Source organism: Oryctolagus cuniculus, chromosome 13, assembly GCF_051225735.1.
Source record: "Oryctolagus cuniculus isolate XC-2025 breed Fujian yellow rabbit chromosome 13, ASM5122573v1, whole genome shotgun sequence".
Taxonomy (NCBI): Eukaryota; Metazoa; Chordata; class Mammalia; order Lagomorpha; family Leporidae; genus Oryctolagus; species Oryctolagus cuniculus.
Genome location: NC_142879.1, coordinates 52,037,479 through 52,063,871, shown reverse-complemented (window position 1 = coordinate 52,063,871; position 26,393 = coordinate 52,037,479). Strand labels below are relative to the sequence as shown.

Sequence of the window (26,393 nt, the reverse complement as noted above, 5' to 3'; positions counted from 1 at the left end):
TTAATTCACATAGTACAACACATTAAGGACAGAGATCCTACATGGGGAGTAAGTGCACAGTGACTCCTGTTGTTGATTTAACAATTGACACTCTTTTTTATGACGTCAGAAATCACCCGAGGCTCTTTTCATGAGCTGTCAAGGCTATGGGAGCCTCTTGAGTTCGCCAACTCTGACCTTATTTAGACAAGGCCATAGTCAAAGTGGAAGTTTTCGCCTCCCTTCAGAGAAAGGTACTGCCTTCTTTGATCAAATCTTAATTTTTGAGTTGGACAGCCACATGGTTTGTCATCCAGATTGTCAGATTGTTAATGTAACTTTTGGCAATTTACTTAAACTCAGTTTTGATATTAGCAAACTGGAGATAATAACTTACTATAAGGGCAATGCTTGTTACAACCAATAGAGCTGTTTGATTTGTTTTATCTAAGAAAAAGCAACTAAACCCCGTTGGTAACACACTTGTTTTACGTCTCCCATCTTGGCCTTGTCCTGTTCCTGCAACAAAATTCTGTTTTATAAATATGTTGAGAAAATGAATGCTGAAGTAAAATTGGAGCTTGAGGAATGTTAAAATTTAGCTTAAAATTTTTCACTTCTTACACTCTTACACACTAGGATCTGTGTAACATGACTTGAATTTTATTCTGTCCAGCATTGTTCTCTAGAAGGGTCATGCACCTGGCTTCTCAGTGATCTGTCTTTTGCAGGCTTAGAACCTGCTGCTCACCCTCTCCATACTGGATTTTGTTGCCTGCCTCCCTGGCTGAGGCAGTTGACCTGACTGCTCCAAAGCCTTTGTTGTTTTCAATAGGGGTGCTCGGTTCTAGCTGCTCACTTAAGAAACTTTAAAAAAACACCAATGCCTGGAGCCGCCTTTGTGACATAGTGGGTAAAGCCACTGTCTGCAAGGCCAGCATCCCATATGGGCACTGGTTCCTGTCCAATTGCTCCACTTCTGATCCAGCTCCCTGCTGATATGCCTGGGAAGGCAACAAAAGATGGCCCACCTCCTTGGGCCCCTGCTACCCACATGGGGACCTGGAAGAAGTTCCTGGCTCTTAACTCCTGGCTTTGGCTTGGCCCAACCTTGGCCATTGGCTATCTGGGGAGTAAACCAGCGGAAAGAAGAGCTCTCTTTCTTTCTCTCCCTCTGTTTGTCACTCTCCGTGATTCTGAATATCAAATAAGTAAATAAATATTTTTAAAAATGGGATGGGTATTGTGCTGTAGTGGGTAAAGTGACTAAAGCTGTCACCTACAAAGCTGGCATCCCATATGAGTGCTGGTTCCAGTCCTGGCTACTCCACTTCCAATCCAGCTCTCTGCTAATGTGCCTGGGAAAGCGGTGGAGAATCGCCCAAGTGTTTGGGCCCCTGCCATCCATATGGGAGACCCAGATGAAGCTCCTGGCTCCTGGCTTCGACCTGACCCAGCCCTGTCTGTCACTGCCATCTGGGAAGTGAACCAGCAGTTGGGAGATCTCGCTCCCTCTGTCTCTCTTTATTTCTCTGTATCTCTAACTTTCAAATAAATAAATAAATAAATCTTTAAAAGAAAATATTTACAAACTGAAGTTCTGACATGTATGGTTTTCTAAACTCCTCAGGTGCTACCTATTCACAATGAAGGTTTGAGAACTCTTTTTCCATGTGAGGGAAATGTGAAAGAGCCATGTTCACTAATTATAGTGCAGTCATCGGCTTCATGTCTATTTCAGTGGGGCTAGAAAGATCTATTAGAAGTGGCGATAAGTACTCCAGCAAGTGTGCCTCAGTTTCCTATCTGCCTGCCTGCCTGCCTGCTGTAAGGGTGCTCTACTGTGTAGGCTGAGTGGGCTGAATTGGTCTGCTGCGTGTCCAGAGTAAAGGACCTGGAGGAATCTAGGTAGGGAGGTGGCCACAGGCTCTCAGGTGCAGATGGAGACTACATTTTGGCTGTCTTTTCCATTCCTTTGTCTATTGTTTCGGAGGTTAGTATGTAGCAGTTATTCTTCTTTGTGATCTGCCTGCAGAACCATACTATTTTTAGGCACTGCACCATACAATAGGTTTATAAAAAGGCTGCTGAACCTTTTGAGGCTGCTGTATTCTGTCTGACAGGGCTGAGTTACAAGAAGGCTTACCCGCCTCACTGTTTAGGCATGTACGATTTTTGTTGTTGTTGTTGTTTCTTCTTTAGAAAGCATCTGAGTAGCTTAAAACTACAGTGGTTTGGCAGTCTGACAGGTGACGCCAGATGTCTGCATAGCTCTGCTTCCGTCCAGAAACAGCTTCGCAGGTGTTTGTTAGGTTGCTAATTTTTATCTTCTCCTTTTCCTTTTAAAATGTGCTAAAATATGCTTAGTTAGTGGGGCTGGGGGTGGAGAGGTGGTGAGCATGTGAAGCATTTTCTTGTTCTTAGATCCCTCTATCCCTTAAATGCCCTGTGTCTCAGAATTTGTTTTACTCCACTGAGGGGATCCCCTTGACCAGGTCTGATTATCAAGTGGATTAAACAGATGAAGCCAATATTGAATGTTTATTTGTCTACATTTGTTTTTTTGTTTGTTTGTTTGACAGGCAGAGTTAGACAGTGAGAGAGAGAGACAGAGAGAAAGGTCTTCCTTTCCGTTGGTTCACCCCCCAAATGGCCACTCTGGCTGGCGTGCTGTGCTGATCTGAAGCCAGGAGCCAGGTGCTTCCTCCTGGTCTCCCATGCGGGTGCAGGGCCCAAGCACTTGGGCCATCCTCCACTGCCTTCCCGGGCCACAGCAGAGAGCTGGACTGGAAGAGGAGCAACCAGGACAGGATCTGGCGCCCAACCGAGACTAGAACCCAGGGTGCCGGTGCCGCAGGTAGAGGATTAGCCAAGTGAGCCACGGCGCCAGCCTACACTTGTTCTTAGAAATAGCTGTCAGATTTCTTGATTTGTAATCCATTATCAGAAATATACATCAAATCCCTTAAGATGAAATAGTAGTAAGTTACTCATAGCTGCCATGGAAAAACAGGACTCCTGTTAGGACGTTCTTTAAGTGTCCACACAATAGGCTGGGTATTATTTGTGATTCTTCTCATCCTTCATTGTATCTCCATTCATCAAAATGCTATCATAGACAGTGTGTTAAAGTTTCTACAGTGTGGTTTTGACTTCTGAAAGGACGTATCTTTTCGCAGATCATTCCCAAGGTAATTTTAATCCAAGCAATTAACCAAATAAAAATTTTCTTTAGCAGTGCTTAGTGAGGTGATGGATGCTTAACTTATCTTTGAGCACTTCTCTGATAAAACTAAGGGTGTTCAGCTCCTTCTTTCTGCTGGTTTTACAAGTGTGTGGTCTTCATGAGCATCTGAAATGAGCTATTGAGCTTTCTGCAGTGTGGAAGGATAGATCTAGGTAGACTTGTCAGTGAGAGCCTCTTGGTTTTCCTAAACTCATGTGGCCCATTTTCCCCACTTTTTCTCAATAGTACTTTTCTAATGTCCCATCCCTACGAAGGCATCTTGGGGATTTGTTGGTGATCTGAGCAACTACTCTTCATTAATGCCACAGTTATTCTCTCAGGACCTCTCTGAGAAGCTGGCGGGGTGGGGTGCTTCCTGTGGTTGGCTTTGTGACCTCTGTTTCACCTCCAGCACTAGAAAGTGTTTAATAATTTCCAAACCTGCATAGCCAGAGTCACCAGAGGCCTTTGCTGAAATCCTTTCCCAGGCCCATTCCCTGTGCCTCCATGTGTCCCTCCCCTCCTCTCCTCACCCTGGGTTTTGTCTCAGTAGGTATAAGGAGGGGCTGGAAAGTGGAATTTCCATCAAGATCGTTCTGATATGCTATTGCTATGGATCACTGAATGCTTAGGACAAAGTCCAGCAATGCTAAGTAGCTTACCCAGGGTCATACTGGAGGACCTGCCAATAAAGGCAAAATATTGTATCTCTGTTTTTGTTTTATATCTATAGATATTGCAGAAATGATGGACAAGTTAATTGGGCTGTTTATCCTAGACATAGGCAAATGGCTGTTTTACTCGTTGGTGTTTTTTATTTCTTGTTACTGGAGGGGTATGTGTATGTATGTGTGTGTCTCCCCACACAGGAGAGGGACATAGGATGAACTTGTGATCTGTGTATTCACACATCCAGCTCTACACTGAAAGGTAGTGAGTAAGAGATCCAGTTTGGGTTCTTGAATATGGAAAGAATTACGGTTACTTGTACTGTGTTTGCCCCGTCTCATTTTGTTGAGTGGGTGCTGTGGTTATTCTTGCATGCTGATGGGTTTGTTAGCAAGTTTTACTGAATAAATCAGTACACGGCAGGGACCATTCAACATCTGGCATGTAAATGTCTACAAACATAGTCCTTATTCTGATCACATAGTGACAGACGGGTCTTTGTGAAATTTGACTTCTTAAAATTTGTCTGAAACCACAGCCTTTTTACCTGTGCAGATAATGATAAAGAGCTGGGGAGAAAATCAAGAAGGGTATGGTGATCTTTTGTATCATTTATCTTAAAGGTTCGGGGGTTCATATTCTTTGACTGACTCTATCTTACAGTGTGTTTTCTCTATCAGTTCACATGGAGATTGTGGTACAGTCCTAGGACTACTCAGTGGAGACAGCATCTAAACCAAACTGACTGTTAAAAAAAGCCCACATTTTTAAATCAATTATTGAAAGTCTGGTGCTACAGAGAAAGAGATCTTCTATCTGCTGGTTCATTCCCCAGGTGGCTGCAACAGCTGGGGCTGGTCCAGGTCAAAGCTAGGAGCCTAGAACTCCATCCGGGTCTCCCACATGGGGGCATGGACCCAAGGACTTTAGCCATCTTTTGCTACCTTCCCAGGCACATTAGCAGGGAGCTGGGTTGGAAGTGGACCAGCTAGGACTCAAACCAGCACTCAAAGTTGGCCCGGCCCCCCAAGTGACTTTTTATTTGTCTCAGCAAATGCTTAAGAGTCACAATATGTTTGCCTGACATGATAGGTACTTAATAAGTGTTTGATGGGGGTCGGCACTTTTGTATAGCAAATAGAGCCGCCTCCTGTAACACCAGCATCCATATAGTGTTCCAGCTGTTCCACTTCCAATCCAACTCCCTGCTAATGGCCTGGGAAAGCAGCAGAAGATGATCCAGGTTCCTGGCTTCAGCCTGACTTAGCGTTGGCCATCGTGGCCATCTGAGGAGTGAACCACCAGATGAAAGAGTAATCTCTATCTTTCTCTCTCTTTCTCTGTAACTTTTTCAAATAAATATATAAAAGTATTTTAAAAAATAAGTATTTGATGAATGTAAACTTCATGCTTTAAAAAGACTCCTTTTGGGACCATCATTGTGGCGTTGTGAGTAAAGCTGCTGCCTGTGATGCCAGCATCTCATATGGGCACTAGTTTGTGTCCCAGCTGCTCCACTTCTGATCTAGCTCTCTGCTAATGGCCTAAGAAAGCAGAAGAATATGACCCAAGTGTTTTAGGCCCGTGCCACCCATGTGGGAGACCCAGATGAAGCCCCTGGCTCCTGGTTTCAGCTTGGCCCAACACTGGCCATTGCATCCACCTGAGGCGAACCACTTGATGGAAGATTCTCTCTCTCTGGTGGAATGAGAAAGCCATGCCAAGATGGCTGCTGGCAACAGAAACTGCCTAACAGGCTGTGATTGGATGGCTTTGGAAGCCACAAGACAACAGAGCCTGCCTGGCAACAGGCTGTGATTGGATGGCTTTGGAAACCACATGACAATGGAGCCTGCCTGGCAACAGGCTGTGATTGGTTAGGGCATAGATCGCCCCTTGACTACATTGGCTGCCTTGGCTATTTAAGCTGCTGTACCAACTGAAATAAATGAGTCTGCAGACTGCTTACCTCTGGCCTGCTTTCACCTGACTCCTGGGGTCTGTGTGGGGACTCTGCACCGCTTGCCCTCCTCTCAGAACGAATCCACCACAACATCTCTCTCTCTGTTTCTCCTCTCTCTGTGTAACTTGGCTTTCATATAAATAAATAAATATTGTAAAAATGATCATTTTATATTGTTAAAATTAAAATTCAGGGTAATGCATTGTTTTGCTTTACTTTTCCCTATTTTTAATAATCTAGACTCCAGGCCGGTGCCGCGGCTCACTAGGCTAATCCTCCGCCTTGTGGCGCCGGCACACTGGGTTCTAGTCCCGGTTGGGGCGCCGGATTCTGTCCTGGTTGCCCCTCTTCCAGGCCAGCTCTCTGCTGTGGCCCGGGAGTGCAGTGGAGGATGGCCCAAATACTTGGGCCCTGCACCCCATGGGAGACTAGGATTCCCTGGCTCCTGCCATCAGATCAGCGCGGTGCGCCGGCCGCAGCGGGCCGGCCGTGGCGGCCATTGGAGGGTGAGCCAACGGCAAAGGAAGACCTTTCTCTCTGTCTCTCTCTCTCACTGTCCACTCTGCCTGTCAAAAATAATAATAATAATAATAATAATCTAGACTCCAACAGCCAGTGCTGTGGTGTAGAAGGTTAAATCTGCCTGCAGTGCTGGCATCCCATAGGATCCCATTCAAGTCTCAGCTGCTACTCTTCCTTTCCAGCTCCCTACTAATGTGCCTGGGAAAACAGCAGCAGATGGCCCAAGTACTTGACCCCTGTATCCATGTGGGAGCCTAGAAGAAGCTCCTGGATCTTGGCTTCAGCCTTGCCCAGTGCCAGCCATTGTGGCCATTTAGGGATTGAACCAGTGGATAGATCTCTCTCCTTCTCTTTTTCTTTCTCTCTCTATATCTCTGCCTTTCAAGTAAATAAATAAATGTTTTTTTAAAATCTAGACTGTTTAGTGGGATAATGAATTTACTTTTCTTTAGGATTCAAGTTTTGTGTCTTATTTTTTCCAGCAGTGATACCTTTCATGATTCTGTTCTGTTGTGAGAAATTATATCCACTTGGAAGCTTTCATATGGGCCTGATTTTAGAACTTATTGCTAGCATAGTCCAGCCACTGAGCCTCTTAAGGGCTGACACCTCTGCTCCTGCCTCGGCCCTTACTACTGTCTCTTCTGGCCATATCAGAGAGGACAGAGGCAGGTGACAGCTGGGCTTTCTTCCTACAGATCACAGTAAACATTTGAGGAATTATGACTTTCAGAGGAATTTACTGAAAATAATAACTTGAGCAAATGATCTGAAACAAGATAACTGATTAAATTTTGTTTTCCCAAGGGTTTTGTTAAAGGTTGATGGAGCGGGGCATATGACCAACATGGTATACTCTCCAGTTTCATTCAAATGATGTTGTTTGGTTAAGCAACATACTAATAATCCAATTCCCGATTCCTTAGTAATTTCTTGCTGTGGTGCTATTAGCTGAGGAAGGAGTTTGGCAGGTTTTCAATAGGAAATGGTTAAGCCATTCCCCCCTAGTAGTTTGATGGACAGGAAAATGAGATTATGCCTACCTAGTTGCACTGGCACCACAGGGAGAACTTAAAAAAAAGAAAAAAACCACAGACTAAGTTTCTTTGCTGTCAACAAAAGACTGGTAAAAGGTTATTTCTATTCTGATTTAATTCTTTTGTGAGCCCAAAAAACCCCACAATTCTGTGTGTAATAGAGATACCAGTTTAGGCAGGGGTCAAAAACCAACAATGAACTGGAGGGGACCAACTGTTTTTAGACCCATTAGGTGACTTGTATGTATTACTTTCCTTGAATCACCAAACTTTAATCTCCCAGACTGACTGGTATAATCAACTTATATCTGCATTGGATTTGCCTTGAGTAGGAACATTGTAGCACACTCTAAATGTGTCACAAGTTACTGACAGAATAATATGTACAAATCTTTATTTATTGATAAATTGAAGGGTATTTGACATTTTTAACTTCAATTTATAGGGATAAGCCCAATAAAAGTAATATTTATTCCATACATAATACTTGATAGAAGAAAATGAAATTGCTCCAACACCCAATTTTAAAAATAAAGTTTTAGAGAATTTTCCATAAGTAGGTAAGTAAATATGTGCTTGTGTTATGTATTTGTCAGGGTACTGTATATGTGTTTTGCTGTACTTTGATTAAAGCATTCTAACATCACACATCTCATGATTTCATAGTCTTTGTAGATAACATGTTTTCCTGAGAACATTTATTGTACTTATTTTATAGAGGCTGACACAGTTATTTTCAGGAATGGAGTTTTGGGCATAGAGGGGTTGTACTTTCTGCCCATGCGGTTCCAGCAGTGGTGCCTTTGTCTGTGGAACTCAAAGCACTGCACATGCCAGGTCTGGCTGAGCTGATTGAGTTTATATTATTGTTTGCCCACATTGGAAGCATCCCCCCTGTATGAAGATGTGGAAGGAATAGTTTGTCCAGTGGGACACTGGTGCCCTGTGACTGAGCTCTGTATAGAGAAGGTATTTATTCAGCTTGGCTGATTTCTAGAATAGTTTTTGCTATGCCATGGGCTGGCAGGAGGGAAGCTGAACTGTAGCCCCCTGCTGGGCTCATAGGTCTTATGTCTGGGGTTGATTGGGTAAATTCAGAAACTCCTCTACTTTACATAATTGAGATCACCCATCCACTAGTGGGATGAGGACTCTAGAGTGTGAAATTAACCCATCAAGAGACTTTTGTAGTATGGTAGCCTTGGGCTTGTTTTTTCAAATTAAATTTTTCAGGAATTAGCTTCAGCCCTGCAAAGGGAGTATTAATTTGGTACTGGCGAATCCAAACTGTTTCTATCCTGAAAGGTGAGATGATAATTCTTCACTAGGATAGGGAGTTTTGGAATATATATATATAAAATTTTTTTTTGTTTTTGAAGATTGTATTTATTTATCTGAGATGTAAAGTATATAGAGAGAAAGGGAGATGCAGAGAGAAAGTTCTTCAGTTTGCTGGTTAACTCCCCAAGTGGCCACAATAGCTGGAGCTGGGTCAGTCCAAAGCCAGGAGCCAGGAGTTTCTTCTAGGTCTCTCAGGTGGGTGCAGGGGCCCAAGCACTTGGGCCATCTTCTATTGCTTTCCCAGGCCATAAGCAGAGAGCTGGATCAGAAGAGGAGCAGCCGAGACTAGAATCTGTGCCTCTATGGCATGTTGTTGCCACAGGTGGAGGCTTAGCCCACTACGCCACAGCGCTGGCCTTGGGATAGTGAGTTTTGTTGAGTAAATTGTTTATCTGTTTGGTAAAATCCACTGTTGGTTGAAAGTGATTGCCCTCCTAACCCTTGATCCCCACAGTGCAGAATTTAAAGAAAACATGGCATGAATATGAAGGATAAGTAAGGATGGTTTATCAGCCAGCAGAAACACCAACTAACTCTTTTAAAAGACTTTTATGGGTGATATTTATTATTTGCCATTTGGAAAAACAAAAGGCTTTTTTTTCCAGTGCACTGAGAGTGAATCCATCCCACTGACCAGTGATCATGTTAACCAAGTTTACTAACTCAAGTGTATAGTAAGAATGCCTGCTTAATAATTTACAGTAGTAGTTACAACCAGTTTCCCCTTAGTCCATACTTTGTCCCTGAAGATAGGCAGAGGTCTGAAGCCATCAGAACTAGGGGTAGAGGCAAGCTGAACACTTACTGGATTAAGGCAAGGACTGCCCTGGAAAAGACTCTGTGTAGTGGCTGGGGATCCCTCTCCTCTGGATGCCAAAACTTGCTCTAGGATTTTCCTCCTTTCACGTCCCCAATCCATATCCAAAACTTTTTTTTTTTTTTTTGACAGGCAGAGTGGACAGTGAGTGAGACAGAGAGAAAGGTCTTCCTTTGCCGTTGGTTCACTCTCCAATGGCTGCACCGCGGCTGATCCGATGGCAGGAGCCAGGTGCTTCTCCTGGTCTCCCATGGGGTACAGGGCCCAAGTACTTGGGCCATCCTCCACTGCACTCCCGGGCCACAGCAGAGAGCTGGCCTGGAAGAGGGGACTAGAACCCGGTGTGCCAGTGCCGCAAGGCAGAGGATTAGCCTAGTGAGCCACGGCGCCAGCCCTCAAAACTTTTTAAATTGTGATTTGCTGTTAATTAGGATATAGTCAAGTATTACAGGCCTCGAGGCTCCTGCTTTTTTAAAATTTAAATCTCAGTGGGTGATCCTTTTCCTTATTTCCCAGCTCTCTGGGGGAAATTTCCCAGCAGGCGATGAAAGCTCATGCACCTGCCTTTCTAAGCAGAGTTCTGTTTGAATAACACACTTCTTTCTGGTGTGTCCCTTTTTTCCCAGTAGGGCAGATGCTTAGTTTTGGCTTACTTCCATTACCAATATTGCTTTGTTGATATGAAATAATGGTTTATATGAAAATATTGTGTCAAAATGGTCTAACTTTATGTTTTATTGACTAGTGATGAAATAGCCAATCTCTTGGCAGTAATTCGCTTAGCTAATAGTTTTTTATGTCTTCACTACGCCAGCTACCTTCTTTGATTTCTAGGTCCTCCATCTAAGTAGGATAGACAAGCATCTAAGTAAATTATGGTAATGTTAGGTTATGTCTGCCAGAACACAGGAGAACTATGGCTTCCCAGAGGCAATGGGAACATGTAGAAGACATAGTAGGTTGAAAGGACATGTTCCTGGGTAATATTGGAAAGATCATAGTGCCTGGCGTTTGGGTTAACAAGGGTGGGAGAGGAAGTTCAGTGGTCAGGAATGAAAGGACTGGGTCAAGTTTTTGGTAGGGTCTGGTGGCTGTAGAGTTAGGAGAGAGGGGAAGATGAGAGAAGGGAACACCAGAGATTTTTATAGACAGTTAACTAGGGTTAAACACCTACCCATGCTGGATTTGGCTTCCACTACTGAATAGCTGCCTGAACTCTTCTAGCACTGTATCTCATATCTAAACAAATACTGATAACTACATCGTCAAGTGCCTTAGGGAGAGGAGAATGCCTTAAATGGATCCCAGGCCATATCAGGCATCCAATGTATATTATAGCTTCCCATTTGTCCTATCTTTCCCCTGAGTCCATGTGCTAGGCCAGCTCCTCAAATGTGGATTTGACAGGCACCATGCAATGTCACTCTTACCTTCTTCCAGTTCAACATTTTATTGAGCCACCCTCACCAGATTCTGTTAATCCTTGATTGCTGATGGAGCACAGGTGAAAATTTACCTTTGTCTGGTACAGGATTTATTTTACATGCTGCTCTCCCCATTCATGACTGCTGTCCCAACGCTCTCTTTTTTCTTTTTTCTTTTAGATTTTATTTATTTATTTGAGTGGTAGAGTTACACTGGGAGGGAGAGACCACTGGTTCACTCCCCAAATGGCTGTCATGGCCGGAGTGGGTCCGATCCGAAGCCAGGAGCAAGAAGCTTCTTCCGAGTCTCCTGTGTGGATCTAAAGCTCTTTTAAATGCTGACCTGTGTCTGACTGGGGCTGATTTTTCTCTATCCTGTTCTCATTTAAATTTGGGTATCTATATCCTAAAATTTTGAAGGAAATGAAATGATCTTTTAAAAATAGTGTGCTTTAACTTTATCTGGGGACATTTTCTCTGTTTTTTTGCAGACTTTTGTGTGATCTCAACGATCACTAATTTGGAGCTCTTTTTTTAACTGTCCCGAAGGGAGGATGAGGATGCCCAGTTTTACAAAGCAGAGTCAGACATTCCCAAATACAGCTGAAAACAGCTCCAGAGTGCTGAGTGGCAGGGCTTCCGTTCCCATCCACGTCTTTTCACATGAGAGCACATTTGCAGAATTCTTCACCTGATGTGTTAAACTACACTGTGATCCTGTCTCCTCCCTAAAGAGAAGTTTTAAAGATCAGTTTTCTTAAAAATGTAAATGAAATTAATTCTGTGGTTATCTTTAATGTAAGCAAAAATAACAAAAACAACTTGGCATTCCAGAGTAGAAATGGATGTTGGGGACATTGGAAGGGCCCCAGCATAGCCCTGAGGACATAAGCTTGGTTTAGTTCAATTTGCTTTTCCTAAGTTTTCAGAACAGGCAGAGGTGTAAGCTTTTTATCACTGTCTACACATTAAACTATAAACCACTCGGTGATCCTGCATTCCTGCTGCAGATATCCAGACTGTGTACCCTCATGTTATCACTGGTAGTGAAGTTATCTTGGAGGAATTCTATGGTAGCTGTTCAGTGGCTTTCATCAGGTTTAGGTGCTCCTTGAACTGTGGACAGTCTCTTGGGTTAGCTTCATTTTGTCATTGTTTCAGATGCTATTCCGGGCCCAGGTTGCTAGGGAAGCAAGTTTTTAGTTAATACCCTCCTGATGGATAGGCTCCCTCCCCTCCCCATACTTTTCTGTAATGTAAATTTGCAGAGTGGTTTTGTTTAGAAGTTTTTGTGTGTGTGTGTGTGTGTGTGTGTGTGTGCTTTTTAGGATTTAGAATGTAGAGTCCTCTATCTCCTGCTGTTTTATCCTTTTCATCCTTTCAGATATCTGGAATTTCCAAAGACTCTGTGGGCTAGTTGGTTCTTTTTTGAATCTGCTGATCTTTCCTTGAAGCTGATGTCATGGTCTAGACCTTTACCCTTACATATGCTAATGATTAGATTACGTCTGACAGTTGGGGGTTTTGTTAGAGGGGCCTGAAAATGGTGGATTATGTATCAGCTGTATGCTTTGTACCGGACTGGGTAACATTTCTGCAGGAGCCTGTATCTGGCAGAGCAGTTGGAGGCTTTGCATTCTTGGAGGTGTTTGGTTAGAGTCTGTCTGCAGGATTTCTGATTAGAAGTAGATCTCAGGGAAGTGGACCCTTCTTCCCCAGCCTGCAGGTGTTCAAGATCACAGTAGGATTAGCTTACTCCAGGCTGGCTGTAGGGAGGCAGAGCAGGGCATTGTGGGTAGAGTCGCATTCAGACTTGGCTTCCCCACTGTGGCCTCAGATTCCTGTGGAGGTGAATTGTGGAGTCTGAAACATTTTTCTGTTTAATTTTGGGTATGGGAATAACACAACTGAAAGATAAATATGTTTTCCTGGGTGGTTTCATTTGTTCAGTGGAACAAATGTACTTGTTTTCTCAGCACTGCTGAGATTAGTGAGGTAATTTAGAGCTTGCTCGTTTTTCAGATGATTGGGTTGTAACGGATTTTAAAGAAAAAGCCTCTGCCAAAATTGAATAATTAACGTACGTAAATTTGTAAACTCAATTTCTGGTTTAACTTATTTGCTTTTATTCCATGGATAGTTATTCTAAGGAAGCAAGCCAAATATTTAATAGAGAGAAAAGGACATTTAATTTTGCTAATTACAGACACAAAAGTATGGTGTGCAGACTCTTTCTCTTCAAAATTCATTGTTGGAAATTGTTCCCTTATTGTTATCTTAATAAAAATAATTGAACCTTTCTTTCCCATTTGATAAAATTAAACCTTCAAATCTATGGAATGCCTGGGAACAGCATCTAACTCGTCAGGGCAACAGCTGCAAGGCCAGGGTGCACAGCAGGCACGGCTGCTGCAGATCGTATTTCCAGAAAGAAAACATCAGCACGTGTGCGATAGTGTCAGGATATGTGCACATTATATAAATACCACACTCCAGTTAAAATAAGTAATTGCTTCATTCTTCATAAGACCCGCTTTCTTGCAAAAGCAAAGTGAAGGGAAATGTAAATGGCACCCTGAGAAGGAATAAAGAGAACTACTTTTAGGGACCCATTGTAGAAAGACTTTTCCAGTCGAAAGCTTGGCTATTTGAGAGGCTGGAAATTTTGTTTGTTAAAAATAGGAGCCTAAATGTCAATATTTTATTTCATAATTTCTTCTGTTAGGGCAACCACTTAACCATTTCTTTTCCCTTGTGAGTCACTCTCTTGGTAGTGTGGACAATCTCTGTGCCACCATCATGTTTGTATCTAATTTATACATTTTCATCTCTTCCTCCTTCATTTCTGGTTTCTGCTGACAATCAAATTTAAATAACTCTAGCACTTGTTCTCATTTCTTGATCAAGACAGAAATGTAGAATCAAATGTTTCCATTTTGGGTCTTAATTCTGAAGGGGAAAAAATATCTTCTCAGAGAAGAAATTGAAAGCAGTGTTGTGGAAAGATGTGCATGTTAATTTTGCTCATTGCCATGAATATTAAACTTTTCAAAGTCAGAGCTCATGTCCGATGCATGTGTCCGGTATTTCCCACCACGGGGCCTTGCTGGTTGGTCAATGCTTTATTACTGCTTGCCTGAAAAAATAACATGGGTGACTAGAATCATGACTTTATTGATGTCTTACCTAATTTCTCAAAAAGAAAATTTTGTTGGTCACTTATCGATGACTCCAGCTCTATAGTGAATGTAAATATGAGTCTTTACTTCAGGAGTTTATTGTCTCTTGATGGAGATAAGAAATATTCTTAAATCATTGAAAAGACACATTTTGATAATGAGTTTTATAGTAGAGAAGGATTTAGGTGTATTTTCATTAGGAGAGGAAAACGTTAAATAGATGCACAGAGAGGGAAGGGGATGAATGTAATTGGCGGCCCAGAAACTCTCCTGTCTAAATCTTGGTTTGGCTTCTTTAGCTTTCGACAGTCTGGCCACTTTCCACATGTAGCTGGGGCCACAGACATAGCCCTGTGCCATCCGGTCAATTGGAGTAGTATTCAGTACAGCAATCTGCTTTTCATTCCTTGGTCTTGTCTCTTCCTCTCATATGGCATTTGCTATGATAATCCATATTATCATGTTCTTTGATTCAATACTTATTGGTTACTTAGTCTCTGTCTGGCAAGGCACTGATTCTGTAAGTCAATGAGAGCCACTAATCTCATGGTATCACTTTTATACCTAAAAGAGTCAAGGAAAACATAGGCTGTGTAAATGGAGTCCATAAGCATATTGCTGTTTTTAATATGAATGAAAACTTACATTTAGTCAGTGCTTCTCTTCATTAGTCACTGATCTCTTCAGTACTCTACCTACACATTTTCTCAGTATTCTGCCTAAATATTTTCTCACATAAAACCCTGCTGTTTTAAAGGTAAAGATGAAAATCTCAACTTGTCTCTTAAGACTCCACTTATCAGCTAAACAATTGTCTTTCTGGCTTTAGATTTTTCTGTTTCCTGGAATAGAATCCACTTGTACTCAGCCCTCCCTGGCCACCACCCTTCGCACAGCCTGATGCTCTGTGTCAGCGAAGTGAACTATTCTAGGTACCATTTCCCTCTCTCCCACAGGGAATTTTCTCTCCTTCTTCTGAATCGCAGTGGCTTTTGTTAAACTACTTGTTGGTCAGTTTTGGGATGCTGCTTTCTGTTTTTGCTTTTCAAATGCTGGTGGCTCAACATCAATTAGTTATTAATAGTTTGTTATGTGTCCCAGACACTGTCCTCTCTCCCTTCCCCCTCCAGTGAGCAAGGAGCAGTGAACACGTTGGCACTAATATTCCTTAGGCTATGGATGTTCAAGTTGTGAGGAATCTTCTATTGTGTAATGTTTCAAGTCTAACCCTTTTCTTATAGACGGGGAAAGAATTGATTGTCAGTGCTATAATAAAAACAGAACTTATTTTAGGGGAACATGAAAAAAAGGAGATTAAACCGATGTTTTATGGTTTCTGGAGTATCCATCAGACCCCCAACACATGCATCGTTATCATCTCATTTAATCTTCCTGCAGGTCCTACATTCTTTTTTTAATTTAATTTTTACTTATTTGAGAGGTAAAGAGACACAGGAGGAGAGAGAGAGAGAGAGAGAGAGAGAGAGAGAGAGAGAGAGAGAAACTGAGTGAGCTTCTGTCCACTAGATCGTTCCCCAAGTGCCCTCCGTGGTTCAGACTGAACCTGGCCAAAGCTGGGAGCCAGGAGCTCAATTTGTGGGTGGCAGAGACACAACTACGTGAGCTATTCCCTGCTGCTTCCCTTAGTCTCCATTAATAGGAAGCTGGAATCAAGATTAGATCTGGGACTTGAATTCAGGCACTCCGATCTGGGGGCTGGGCATATTTGGCTTATCATCCCTTACAGGTAAGGAAGTCGGCTCAGACATGCATGGTAGTTTGTCCAGGACCGCACAGTCAGTAAGTGGTGGGGAGAGGATTCTCATTCAGGCTTGTTTTTCTTTACAGACCTTGCTGTCTTCACTCACAATGGGTCTTTACCTGTCTGCTCACTCCCATTCACTGTTTTTGTTTCACTCTTCCTGAACTACACTTGCTACTTTAAACTGTCCCTACAGAATTGACTTAAGGATACCTCTTCCATGTTGCATCCTCTTTTTTTTCCATTTGAAATAGTCTTGAGTATTTTCACTAACAATTTGGAAGGCATTTTTTAGTGTTTCTGTCTGTTGTACCAACACGCCCCTTAGGTGTTCTTGCTGTCTCACCTCCCCCAGTAGAGAAGAGCTGGCAGCCTTGGTTCTGCTGTCTTCATGGTAGAGACTGATGTTGCTGGATGCCTTTAAATGAGATTGACATGGCTGTTGTTGCGACTAATGTTGATCAGAGCAACAACAGCCACAATTATTAGTGTTCAGAAAGGCAGTCAGCAGAAACGTTTTTCTGATTTGACTAATACTATTTAACTGATTTTCTGATAAAAAATATTGCTGTTGTCAGGATTATTTTTTGTCTAATGAAGGTGGGTGCACAGACTCTCAAAAGTTGGCAGTACTGTTTGATTAAGTTAAGGCTATCCTTGTATTGAAATTTTTATATTGGCTTGAAAATATACAAAGTAGAATTAACAAAGAAAAAGGCATAGTAATTAAGTCTGACTTGTCGTGGGTGGCTGGATAAGAACGTTCATATTTAAAATACTGAGGAATGTAAATATTTGACTTGATATATTGCAACCATACATCCTTCTGTAGATCGTGGTTATTTAAACCTTCTGTTAAGCTCTTAGACAGATGGTCTTTTGAGTAATGAACACTCTCCTTTGAATACAGCAAGATGCCATTTGGTAAACTGATGAAGTGGCATTATTAATAATTATTTCATGCAATAGCAATAGCATACAATAGCAAGAAGAAAAAAATCCAAAGTGGGAGTTGGTGTTTGCAGTGTACAAAAAATCTGAATTCTGTCTTTTAGATAGTTCAGCATATAACCCTTCTCAAGGCATTTGATTAACTATTCTCCATTTCTGCACAGGAATGGAAAAGAAATTTCCTGTCACAGTAACCATCAAGCTGTATATATTGAAGGTCTCTGCCTGTGTGTGGCTGGGTTTCAAAATGATTTAGAGTTATCCTTCCTTCCTAGTTATTATAATCCAAGGCAGCCATGATATAATACACTAGGAACATGTGAAAAATGATCAAGAAGAAAAATAACATTGATCATTATTTTTACCTGTTGGAACTGGAAATGTAAGTTGGATCAACATATTTTCAGTTTAAAAAAAAAAGGCTAAGTTTTTTTAAATTTTTATTTGCGCCTCAGGCCCATTTTTTCAATTCCACCCACAAATTTTAAGCAAATAGCAGTACCTCACTTAATCTGTAATCATTTGGAAAAGTGTCCCATTTACACAGATTCCTTAGGTAATGGAGGCTTATTTTAATCACTTAGCATATATTTTTGAACATCCTTAAGACTTTCCTCCTAATAACCTGGCTTCTTCAGTAGTTTGCAGCCATTCCTTGCCATCTGCCTATACTCTTGAGTGGTCATTGTAACTTCTGTGCAGTTTTTCCATAGATGCCAAGTTGAGGTTTTCAAATCTCTGCTTTGGCGAATCAAGAGAAACAGCCACTGGGGAGAGTGATAAGCAGGTGGAAGATGATGGCCGAGGAACACTAGAAGTAACCGTAGTGGAGCCTTGGGAGAAAGAAGAAAGGGGCCCAGGGCCCAGGGCCCAGGAAGAGGAAGGGAGGGGCACCCTGGGGGAAGGGGCACCCTGGGGGGAGGGGCACTGCTGGCCCCACAGGCCCAGCATCAAGGCACATGGTAAACCTCTGGTTCCCATGTTCTTTCTTGAAAAACCCCTACTGTCAGTGAGAATCCTGTGGTGGTGCTTGGACCCTTGCTCCCCCTGGGGCCTTGTGCCCCGCCTCCACTTCTGCGCCTCATCTGACACTTGCTTTCTCTCCTAGCCCCTGTGTGGACCCTGCTCACTCTCACCTGTGCCTTGGCATGTCCTGCTTCCCCTGCCTGGACCAGTGCCAGCCCTCTGACAGTTGCCGTGTGCCCCTTCTGTTTAGGGCTGCAGAAGTCCTGCTTAGAGTGCGTCCTGTCTAGCTCCACGCTAAGGGAGGCCTGGCCAGGCCCTCTCCTCAGCTACTCCTGCTGTGCTCAGCTTGCCACCTGCCCTCAAGTCAGGGCTTAGTGCAGGTTTGTAAATGAAGTATATTTATTAAGCTTACCATTGTTTGGGGTTATAAAACAAATATTTTGTCTTCTGTGAGTCTTAATGTTGTGGGAAGGTATATGCCAAACAATACAGATATTCTGGCTTCCACACTCCTTATGAATTGAGAAAAAAGTGTAGGGAGGTAGGAAGCAAATTGAGGCTGTGAATGAGGTTGTTTGTAGTCTGTGCATGGTCCCTGGGGAGGAGGGGCGGCTCTTCAGCTGTGTTTGCTTATCATACCAAGCCTTAATCTTGTGAGCCTCACTAATGAGGCAGCCACAGAGCTACAGAAGAAAACCATATGGTTCTCGAATCTGTGGTTTATAGACTCCATTAGAACCCGGGGAGATTTGAGCTCTGCCTTCAGTGGATCCATGATTACTGTAGTAATACTCATACTTGTATTTATTTTCCTTTTGCTCAAGTAATTACTCTGTAGAAAAGCTCGTCTGTAAAAAGCAGATTATGTATTTACTTCTCTAGAAAATTGGCTTTCTACTTGCTCTTGGGATGAGTATTTAAGAAGAGTGGGAATCATATTTTGAGACAGCCAATGATGAGTCAGGCCATGGTCTGGGCTGTCATGTATCAGGAGGTCAGCTTTGCCCAGCACAGATGTTACACCAGCCACTGTGAACAGACTCACTTGTGCGGCTGTCTTGGCTTTCCCCCGCAGCCTAGGATTTCAGGTTGGAGATCTTTTGCAGATGTTTATTATTCTGGAGAAACTATCTAAAGACTGATGGATTTGGAAAAGCAACATGGACTGGGTCAGGTAACTGGCTCACCATCACTTACCGTAGGAAGGCTGAGTAAGATGAGACTTGGATGATGGGGATGTTTTGCTGCTCCCTAGAATGGTGATTTTCAAGGTTTTTATTTTCTGTCACTCTGATTTTGAACACCCACCAAAATGATTTCCAGAACATGTTTTGAAAACTGTGGTTCTACAAACACACGTGGCTGGAATGAGACCAGTGATTCTGTCCCTAGGGATTATCCACTTGTCACACAGAGACCAGCTCATCCAGAACAGAGCTTTTCCTCTCCTGAGAGTTTGTGCTTCCCGTTCCCAAGGTCAGGCAGATAGGACTTGGGTAACCTCCAAAAAGACCCATGGACAGCTCTCCGGTCTGTCAAGTATTCCGTGTGTTCTGCATGTAAAATTCTGATGGTGGTTTTTATTTATTTATTTTTGTGGTGGTGGGGAGCAAGAATTTTATTTATCATTTATTGAATTATACTTTTAGGGAAGTAAATTCACATGATCCAAAAGCATTTTCAGTGAAAAGTGTATTTTCCACCCTCTGGTCTGCCACCCACTTCCTCATGGCATCCAGTCTTACTAGTTGCTTGTGCTCCTTTGGAGCTCTGTTTTATACATTCCAGCATTTATTTATAATCTCTTTATCTGGTTCTAAAATGGTAACACATGTACAGAACTTTGCATCACTGAGTGTACTGTGAATGTCCATTAACGTCCCAAGATTTACATGGATGGTAAATTGATCTGGAAAATGGCTGGCATTTGTTAAAATTCTGCTGGCAGAGTTGGGGAAAGACCAGACCAGAGGCAGATTGCTTCTAGGTCTACAGAGTATCCCATGCACCTCAGCAAGGTGAGGTGAACTTGAAACCTGATACCATGGCCATGCTGCATTTGGTTCTTTCTTCCAGCAAACTCTGGAAATTCTTTGGCCTCTAATCACTGCCCACCTCACAACACTGAACAACAAAAGCCTCAAGTCCAGAAAACCTTTCTTGACTAATTGGATTTCCTGTTTGCTTTTCAGTGTCTCAGAAACTTTGATTCTATAGCAAACTGAAAGGAAGATTCCAGACCATCTATTTTTCTCTTCCTAACTCCCCAGTCCCAGGCATCCTTTCTGTTAGCTGACGATACTCTACTTAGAGGAGTGGAGAGTGCTGCCCACTTCAGCACATCCTGTCTGTGTGCTGGCAGTTTGCCCATTCTGGCTCATTCTCTCACTACTCTATTTTATTTTATTCTGTTTTAAGATTTAGACCTTTAATTGCCCCCAAAAGATTATAAAATGCATGATGAAAGAAACTTGTTTTTGTTCCTTGAACTAGGTCATTGGTTGTCTTTTTGTTTCTATTTTTTTTTTTTTTTTACATTTTCAACAAATAGTGACCTTGTTCTTTTTAGATAATAAGAATTGATCAGTAGATGAAAGAGACAAAACCCCTGCCTTCATGGAGCTTACACTTTAGAAGACATTTTCATTTTTTAAAAAAAAATTTATTTTAATTTATAATTAGTTTTTAACAGAGACAATGGATTTGTAGATACAGTTCTAAGAACATGTAGCCATGTTGTATTTTTCATGTTGTACGCAGGGAACTTTGTATAGTGGTTTGTGCTTAGTGAATTGCTGAGTGGCGTGGTAAAAATCATTAGCTGTAAAAGCTGCTGTTCAAGCTTTTTGTAATATTCTTCCAAGTAGAAATACCTTGTTTTAAGGCATGGCTGGCTGCTTTGTTGCTTACCCACTTGGCTGACTTTTCTCAGGAAGGAAAGGTATGAAAATGAGCAAACAATTGTGTTCAGTTGTGTTGCTGGGCCTGTTCTGTTCACAGATGCACATATTCTGTTAATTTCTTGGAAAAGAACTCATATGCTCTGTCCAGAGTGTAGTTGAATTTCTGCTGATGCCCATATACAAAAAGCCCTGCCTTAGAGAAATGAGGATCTGTCTTAGGATCTTCTTTGATTGAGATGAGAACTTAATGATAAGGTTTTAGGCATTCTCATGCTTTTCTTGTTTAAGGAGACTTGGCTCTGTGGGCATTAGGTAACTTTTATTTGCTAATGAGTTAGCTGACCCAGGGTGCAGAGATGTTCCAAGCAGAACTTTGTATTATTTTCTTTATTTTGACCCATTTGTGACAAGGATGTTCAGGCAGGTACCTTTATGAAAAGGTAAGATTCTTATTGATCTTCAAGCATTTTTATATTGGAAAGTCTTTAAACCATCGAATCTCGTAAAACATCCCCTGCATCTCAGAAATGTCCAAGAACATGGAAATAATTCAGTGTTCATTTTGTATATCAGGGGATCAGACATTAGGGAGATTCATTTGTATATCATCTGCTTTTGTATATACCTATGTGTGCATGCCTATCTTTAAAACATTTCTTGTGAATATATTAATAGTAACTTTAGAAGTAATAATCTTCTCCAGGTGGCCGCATGGCCCAACCACCAGTGTCAGCTAATGGGATTCGCTGCTCCTACTTCCATGCCCTTCACCCCAGCAAAGTTTTAAAAGGACCCGCTCCTGAACATGTGGCTTTCTTTCTCTCTGTCTCCTGATCTCTCTCTCTCTCTCTCTTTTTTTTTATTTGACAGGTAGAGTTAGAGAGAGAGGCAGAGAGAAAGGTCTTCCTTCTGTTGGTTCACTCCCCAAATGGCCGCTACGGCCAGCGCACTGCGCTGATCTGAAGCCAGGAGCCAGGTGCTTCCTCCAGGTCTCCCATGCAGGTGCAGGAGCCCAAGCACCTGGGCCATCCTCCACTGCCTTCCCAGGCCACAGCAGAGAGCTGGACTGGAAGAGGAGTCACTGGGACTAGAACCCAGCGCCCATATGGGATGCCGGCGCCACAGGCAGAGGATTAACCAAGTGAACCACGGCGCCGGCCCCTTCTCTCTGTCTTTTGATCTTTCTCTCATTCTCTCTCTTACACTCTCCTTCTCTCTCGTTTGCTTCTTCGCCCCTTCCCTCTGGTCTGTCGGGTTTCCCCCAATGAACCCTTCCACTTAAAAAAAAAAAAAGAAAAGAAATCATAATCATCATAATTATAATCTTCTTACTACTGTTCTTTTGTATCAGTTCAGATTATATTTGTTTGGAGACATTTTTCTTTTACTCCTGGGCAAGACCTAGGGTGAAAATATGGTGAGGAAAGTAAGGCTTCCCCACCTGGCTCCTGGCTTCGGATTAGCGCGATGCGCCGGCAGCAGGGCGCCGGCCGTGGTGGCCATTGGAGGGTGAACCAACGGCAAAGGAAGACCTTTCTCTCTCTCGCTCTCTCTCTCTCTCTCTCACTGTCCACTCTGCCTGTCAAAAAAAAAAAAAAAAAAAAAAGTAAGGCTTCCTTCCCTCTTTGTCTCTTGATTCTGTTTGTGTAGCAACATAGACCACAGTTAGGCTATGCCTGTTTGGCTTTGCTAGACACAGATGCCTCTTCTAGTACACATTAAGCCTGATAGAGGAACACAGATTTATAAAATTTACTCAAAATAGCTTCTTTAGGATTCTTGGAAAACTTGGTTTTCTAAGTCTAAAAGAATTAGTAGGTGGCACAGCCTGATTTTTGTCAGGTGCAGCTACCAGTGTGTACAAACAAGGCATGTTACATTCATAGCTGAAGGCTATTTGCAGACACGTAGGGATCTGACTAAAAGAAATTTAGGATTCTTCCTGAGGCACAGCTGGTCCCTCGGGAGGAAGAGAACAGAACCAGACTGCCAGGATTAAAGAAGGCAGAGTCAGTGGAAACACCTTTCCCGCGTCTCACCACTGTAGACTGACTGAGGTCTTTCTGTCCCCTGTCACTCTGGGTTTTGGTTCAAGTTCCTTTATCTTGGTCCCTGGCCTCTTCAGCAGTGGGAAGTACAGACAATTGGGGTCAAACTGTGTTGCGTGCTGGTTGCTAGGCTGATCTCTGCATCTTTACTCTGTGGCATGGGGAAACTGAGGTTTTGAAAGACTGGACTTGAACACATGTGTGTGTATGAAGCTTATTCTGGCACCCTAAGACCAGAATGGATACATTGAGCGTGTTATGGTAAGTAATTGACCCTGGGCATGTGAGAACCACTTTCAGGATGCAGTGGACATGCAGTGAAGCCTCTGTGAGGGAACCTCCTAGAAGTGGTCATTCCTGAGAGGTGAGGAGCCCACGTCTTACAGCATAGCAGAGAAGCTCCTCTGCCTGTAGGCAGCAGATTGAAGCAGATAACCTCAGTATCCCTATTTGTGGTGGGAAAATTAATTCCCCTATGTTGGGAAAAGGATTAGCCAAATTAAGTGAAATCTGTCTTTTTCAAGTAGTGGAGAAATTGCAGTATAGTCCACAGAGATGTTGCTGAGGTTACTGCATAAGTAGGTAGTAGAAGTCGAACGCTATTTATATTAATCATAACTTTAAATTATTCATTAACTATAAATGCTGAATATTGAGAGGATATTTTTATATGTCAGCTGTAATGGTGCAAAAAAATGAAATATTTTGTGTCTTCTGTTAGGGGTCTAGGTGGGTGTTTTAAAAACAATACAGAGAGACAAGGAGACATCTGAGTCTTAGCTCAAGACTTAACATTCTTCCTGTGCCTGTGTGCCCTTCTCAAATTACATTGTGTCTATGGGATCAAACTGTTTCTTCCAGATCCTACAGAGATGGGTTCTACCTGTATAAAGAATGCACCTAAAGATAGCTTGGTTGTGAGAGTGCACTAAAAACTTGGTATCTCCAAGTGTTAATATGACTTTCTCTCATGATTTCCTTATTTTTGATAAAATAACAATGAAAAAAACATGAGATGAGCAAATAAAGTGGATGGGGAGGTAAAGTCTGTTTTATAAGAACAGGAATATTGACATTATCTTAATTCTTAGATGCATATATTGACAAGAAAAGAATTTAGGACTTATTTCGAATCAATACAACTGTAGCTTTAGGGGAGAAACCAGTTATCTCTCTTTGTAAAAGAAAACCTTATTTGCACGTTAGCCTTGGAAGGCAGGAAACCCTTGGGAGCTACTGTTAAAGATTCAATGCCTTTCTTATTTTCACTTGAGTTTTTATTAAACATATCCGGTAGATTATAGAGCTATTTTCTTGTGGAGAGTGCTAAATTATTAATAAATGGCAAACCCAGAGATTAGCTGTTAAGAAGTTGGTAAAAGTCCAGTACACACTGGGCACTCCTGACAAAAGCATTGACTGTGGCTTATAACAACAACAATAACAATTCTGGCCAAATTTTAGATTTTATCACTGTATTCCATTCCACTAACCGGAATTATATTCTTCCCTGTCTCCCTCCCTTTTGCACTTGCTTGATTTCTTCCTTTTCTCCATTTTCTCAGTTTGGTCTCTTGCATTTCCCTGTGTTTTCCTCAGTTGCTTGTCCTCCCTTCTTTTCCTCATCTTCCTCTGCCCCTAGCACTTACATAAGAGGCCAGAGATGCCCTGCCAGGCTCTGTCATCTTTCCTGACTCACTTGAATGACTGTGGGTTCCTCTTCTGGATGAATGCAAGAAGCAGACACAAGAGAACCAGAACAAGGAAAGGTGGGCAAGGAGCCTGTTAGAACAGAGGTTGGCTCAAGGAAGGTGCCATTCCCTGGCCATCTAGCTCTCAGCTTTTCTACTTTCTGCTTGAACCTTTAGCTTACAGAGAGCTGAGTTGGATGTGGCTTAACAAACCATGCAGGTACTGGGCACTGTCACGCAGGCACATGGTAGATGTGGACTTCCCATTTTTGTTTCGGCTTTCTAGTCTTGTTTTGTAAGAAATAATCACAAAGACTTATAGATTTGAGTCCATAGGGGGTTGACAGGCCACTGGGGGTCTTCTGAAGCAAGAACACTGACCTCCAGCTCCTGGTGGACAGAGGGCAGCCCCAGGGGACAGCCTGATCCATGTCAGACATTGGTTGTGGAAAGCTGGATTGGGGCAAGGGTGGTGGAATGAGGGAAGAGTCACTGTATGCCAATCTTTACTGCTACCCTCATGCCCACAGAAGATCATTGCCTCTCAGTCTTGATCTTCATGCTTGCTGGTGCAGTGTGCACTGAATTTTGAAGGTGATATGCGCAGATCTATGATGGAGGATACAGATGGAAGTAACAAATGGATAGAGTGTAATTCTTCTTAGATCTTTATGAGGAAGTTCAGTGACCTCCAAGGTTGTGTAAGCAAACTTTCATTTCTGCTGGTCAAATGAGGACACTAAACTGAGTGCTTTGGAGTATTCTCACCTGACCTTTGAGTGGACTCAGAGACTTCTTGGAGTTGGAAGTACTGGGAAGGACTTGGGTTCATCAGAACCCTTTCAGGCCTTGCCTAAGGAGTTAGCCAGCCACCAAGAAACCCTGGGAAAGATCTTAGCCCAAGGCTTTCATGTGGCATCAGCTGTTAGCCAGAGGAATTGGGTTGCTCTACCTATAGTCACGTGTATAGTTAACCTGGTATAGACCTGGAGGTTGCAGAGGGGAGAGGACTAACAAATGCACTGGGAAGTGGAGACTGAGGAGAGAATTTTCATGCTGAGGAGCCATAAACAGAGCGTGTGACTTGGTCCCTCCCTCAGCTTTCAGAAGATTAAGATGTGTAGAAAATAAGGTAGATGAAGCATGCCTCTGGAATGTTTGTCGGTTGGTCTGAGTAAGTAATAAAACTCAGGAAGAAAGAACATAATACTATATATTCTTGCAGATTTAGATGCTGAGGTCGTTTTATCTTTTTGTGTTACAAGTGAGCCAGTTCCTACCAGTGTCATATGCTTCATGGATTGTTAAATCAGGAAAATTTGAGCTCTCCACTCAGATTGTACCTTCTGATAGCCACGAAGTTATTGAAAGTGTGTGTGTGTGTAGTAGTAGTAGTAGTAGTAGCAGTAGCAGTAGTAACAGTAGTAGTAGGAAAAATACTAAGCACAGGGATCTCAGGATTGATAGAAGTAGGATTAGCAAAATGAAAGTGGCAGCATCCTCTGTGCTGCTGCTCTTTGCATGGCTCGAGACCAGCATGGCTGGATCCTCAGTTTACATTCTGCTATGTATGCACTAGCACTAAATAGGTTTTAATGAGGTGTGGTGTGGGCTTTCTGAAAGGGAGTCGGTGCCTTTCAGCATGAATGTCCTCCTAGAGAAAGAAGCTTTGAAAGAATCAGATATTGCTGTGACACCAGACATGATCCCTTCCTGAGCGCCAGTGATTGTCCTCTGCCACACTGAAGAGTGTTCCCACGTGAAGGAGCCTTTATAGTCTGCCCAGCTACCCCCCTCCCCAGCTTGAGTCTTTCCTGTTTCCCCTGCAGCAGGCCAGTGTCCCACTGAACCACGTATGAGCAGCAGATTCCTCTTCTGCCTCCTTTAGCCCATCCCCTGACCTGGCCAGTGTTAA

At 42.6% G+C, this 26,393-nt stretch overlaps 1 protein-coding gene across 14 annotated transcripts in view; it reads left to right on the top strand.

The window, feature by feature from the left end:
• Positions 1–26,393, top strand: part of SIPA1L2 (signal induced proliferation associated 1 like 2) — a 231,310-nt gene that overhangs the window by 62,217 nt on the left and 142,700 nt on the right. Inside the window, exon 1 of one of the 14 annotated variants that reach the window (XM_089311588.1) lies at positions 18,197–18,216. The exons of 12 other annotated variants lie outside the window; for them this stretch is intronic. The gene's annotated coding sequence lies outside the window, so the exon portion shown is untranslated. Of the gene's footprint in view, positions 1–18,196; positions 18,217–22,710; positions 23,049–26,393 lie in introns of those variants that run through there. One more of the 14 variants, XM_089311587.1, reaches the window with a different exon arrangement.